At 37.8% G+C, this 4,148-nt stretch overlaps 1 pseudogene; it reads left to right on the top strand.

Moving 5' to 3' along the window:
• The first annotated feature begins 2,087 nt into the window (after positions 1 to 2,087).
• LOC742296 (tRNA-splicing endonuclease subunit Sen2-like) lies at positions 2,088 to 3,523 on the top strand (annotated as a pseudogene).
• The last annotated feature ends 625 nt before the right edge of the window (positions 3,524 to 4,148 follow it).

Here is a 4,148-nt window from a genome sequence, read left to right on the forward strand (position 1 = left end):
CACATCTTTCTTACTATAGCTCCAATAAATATTCTAATTACATTAACATAAATTAGCTCATTAATCTAGACAGTAACCTATAAGGTATGTACTATTATAATTTCTGGTAACAGATAAGAAAACTGAGGTATAGAAAGAGTAAGTAACTTATTCAGGGTCACACGTTTAATGAGATTCATAGCTGCACAAATAAGAGGACCCACAAGAAAGTTACTTAACCTCCCTGATTTTCTGTTCTCAATTGTGAATAAAGGGGTTAAAAATGACACAGAAGGTAGAATTTTAAAATCGGACTTACTTGAATCACATCCCTTACCCAATGCCATTTTTTACAGATAATTTGATGGGTACTGGTGGCTGTGAGACATAAGCAAATATGTAAACCTCTGGTATTGCTAAAGCAAATGCCTACATCTTTCCTTGATGTAAGACTACATATTGTGGCCCAGATTTAATATATGAGGTCTCTAAGTGAGCCATTCAGGGTATCATTTACACAATAAAAACCTTTTTAATTTTGAAACGTCTCTATTTTATACTCATATAAATGACATTTTCCAATGGACCATGCCTCTTAAATCCATATTTTCCTAGTTTGTTTGCCATAAGCAACTCAGACAGAGCATGTACACCTTGCTAAAAAGCATCTTAAAGCTTCGAATTGTCCACTACCTTTCCACAGAAAATAGCATCAGGAAGCACATTTACTAGGTGACTTCATCAGGCAGTTTCTCCCCAGGATGCCCTTGGTTAGAGGACACGGCTACTAAACCATTTTATCCTGAAGTTGAATTCGATTATTTCCAAACTATCTTTCAACCCTATCATTGTGTTACTTAAAAGTCAGTTGTGTTATAACTTATGAGTCTCGTATTTGACATGTTAAATTCTCATTAATACTCTAAATAATGTAGTATATTAGGGAGATAAGCATGGCAAAATACTATAGCTGGAATTTAATTCTTTAGTATAGAACCTAAAATGTTAAATATTTTTAAACAGCCCTGAAATTTTTGTCATAGAACTACTCAATGTAATATTGTCAGCCAAAAAATTAATAATTCAAAAAGCAATTGTAAAAGCTTCATAAGTGCACAATTTTTTTTCTCACCTTGTCTGGAATTGAACAGCCAGAGATTCAATTATAGCAGTCAGAAACTCATACCTCATCATATTACGGTAATAATGCATTATCTTGGAAAACCAAGGCCAAATATTGGCTATATCTTATAAGCAACATGTTGATTTTTCAAAACGGTTTATATAGGTCAAAACAACTCAAAATCATGTTACTCTTTCAGAAATATGAGAAAATTTTGTGACATTTAATTTTAAAATACATTAAAAAGTTTTACTGGCTTACAATGATCACATATATATGTTTTCACTATGCAATCAAAATGATAAGCAGCTATGCCAAAAACAGACTGAGAAAAAAATTATATTTTTTCCTAGGTTCTCTACTAATTTGCATTTGCTTCTTGTTTATTCATTTTATCATCTTCCGGCAAGTGATAGCTGACACTGAAGTGTTCAGAAAAATTTTGGTGATAAGTGTAAAATTAATGACAAGTATAAACAGTCTACTCAACTTAAAAGGGAAATATATTTATACTGTGTAATATTATATGAAGGATTAAGTAGATAAAGTAGAAAGACATAGTAAAAATAAAAGTAGAAGTAAGAAAATATTAACAAATAGAATGATGAGTACATCCCAGCTTTGGGTTAAATGCAAGGATGTGTAGACACATATTATGCATTACACACTTATGCTTATATTTTATTATTTAACCATATCAGTGACCTATGTTTTTTCAATTGTCACTTGTTTTATATTAAGTTTACAAATTTTTAAATCATGCATGTGGATTTTCCTTTGTGGTTTGTTTTATTTATCTATAGTTATAATTTCCTTTCTCTTTTAGTCGTGAGAGAAATGTTCACTTTATTTTCTTACAGTTTGAGTTTCACTCTTTATATGAAAGTCATTAATCCATCTTAATAAAAACAGTAATGAGAATAAATTCACGGTCAGTTAGAAAATGAAGGATCGAACGGCCAAGAAAGAGCAGCTCCTCTGAAAAATGGCAGAAGCAGTTTTCCATGCCCCAAACAGGAAAGGAAGAGTGTATGAGACTTATGAGTCTCCATTGCCAATCCCTTCTGGTCAGGACTATGGTCCTCAGAACGCAAGATATTCTATGCTGAAATGATTAACAACAATGTGATTGTGAGGAATGCAGAGGACATTGAGCCGCTCTATGGGGAAGGTTCTTTTGGAAAATGTATTCTTTCAAGAAGCTGTCCAACCATCACAGTTTCAGATCCTAAATTGGTTGCTAAATGGAAAGATATGAAGACAAACATGCCTATCATCACGTCAAAGAAGTATCAGCATAGTGTTGAGTGGGTGGCAGAGCTGATGCGTAGACGGGGACAGGATGAGAGTGCAGTGCGCAGAATCCTCAAGGATTACTTGAATCCGCTTGAGCATCGCCCTGTGAAAAGGAATGAACAGGTTCAAATGCATGATGAGCTTAACTCTGGAATGGTCTCCAACATGGAAGGCACAGAGGTAGGAGAGAGACCTTCTATGATAAACGGGGACTCTGGAAAGTCAGTTGTTATGGGTGATCCCAGTGAGCCATTAGGCTGCCTGCAGGAGGGCTCTGGGAGCGACCCGCCAACAGAAGGCTTGAGGAAAGCGTGGGAGAGGACGCTTCACCTCTGCCCCAAGCATGTTACTGCAAACACGATGCTCTCGTCCTCCAGTCTGGCCCTCACCGTGAGGACAGCAGCCAGCATTTTGGTCTCCTGCATGCTGGGGACAGAGGGCCTGACCAGTACGTGCTGGTGCAGGAAGCCGAGTGTGCCGTGAGCGAGAGGAAGGATGCCCCAAATGAGGAATTGGTGCAAAGAAAGAGACTAATCTGCCGAAGAAATCCATATAGGATCTTTTGAGTATTTGCAGCTCAGCCTAGAAGAGGCCTTCTTCCTGGTCTATGCTCTGGAATGTTTAAGTATTTGCTATGAGAAGGAGCCTTTAACGATAGCGAAGCTCTGGAAAGCTTTCACTGTAGTTCAGCTCACGTTCAGGACCACCTACATGGCCTACCATTGCTTGCCAAGCAATGGCTAGTGCCCAAAGTGGGGCTCAAGTACGGGACAGATTTACTGCTATATTGGAAAGGCCCTCCGTTTTACCATGCAAGCTATTCTGTCGTTATTGAGCTAGTTGATGAGCAGTTTGAAGGCTGTCTCTGCAGGCCTTTCAGTTGGATGTCCCTGGCTGCCTTGAGCAGAGTTTCCGTTAATGTCTCCAAGGAACTCATGCTGTGCTGTTTCATTAAACCCTCTACTATGACTGACAAGGAAATGGAGTCACCAGAATGTACGAAAAAAATTAGAGTTCAGGAGGTGATTCTGAGTGGATGGGTGTCTTCATAAGAGAGGAGTGACCAAGACAAACTTTAGCAATTCAACCTCAAATTTCTAATTTCACCAACAACTATTTATTGAGGGCTAGGTAAAAAGTTCTTTTTACTGTAATCCCCCATTAATTTATAAGTTTTAAAGGGCCTGGTGCTCCCAGCACCAGACAATGATCAGTGTTTTTAAAGATAAATTACACAGGGGAGGAGAAAGAGCCCTGTGCTGGGCCTGCAGATTCTGTCCTTGCATTGGCCTCTTCCAATCCTGAGCCTCCTGCCTCTGGCCTCAGTCTGTGCCCTCATCCAGTCACTGGGGAGGTTGGACTAGATGAGTGGATGAATCCCGAGGGGACTCTTCCAATAACAGGGACATTTACTCTCTGATTTTACCTGAAAGTGGCAGTAGTTTACATTTATACAGTACAGTTTATGAAGCACTTTCATACACAAGCATCTCTTGCTACTTACACTAACCTGTTCCAAAAAGAGTGCTAGCAGGTTTAACAATTACAGGATCTATGTTCCATTATTTTGAATGGAAAAAATTGTTATATGTCTCAGCATATCCAAGAACTTTAACCAATAGCTAAAAACATTTAAAAATCTCTTTAATATCTACCAAGGATTTCTGTATAACAAAGCCTTTAAAACATCAGTTACCTAATTATTTAATTATCAAATGAAATCATTTGTAGGCATGTTTATGTACAGAAC

Source organism: Pan troglodytes, chromosome 3, assembly GCF_028858775.2.
Source record: "Pan troglodytes isolate AG18354 chromosome 3, NHGRI_mPanTro3-v2.0_pri, whole genome shotgun sequence".
NCBI classification, from domain to species: domain Eukaryota; kingdom Metazoa; phylum Chordata; class Mammalia; order Primates; family Hominidae; genus Pan; species Pan troglodytes.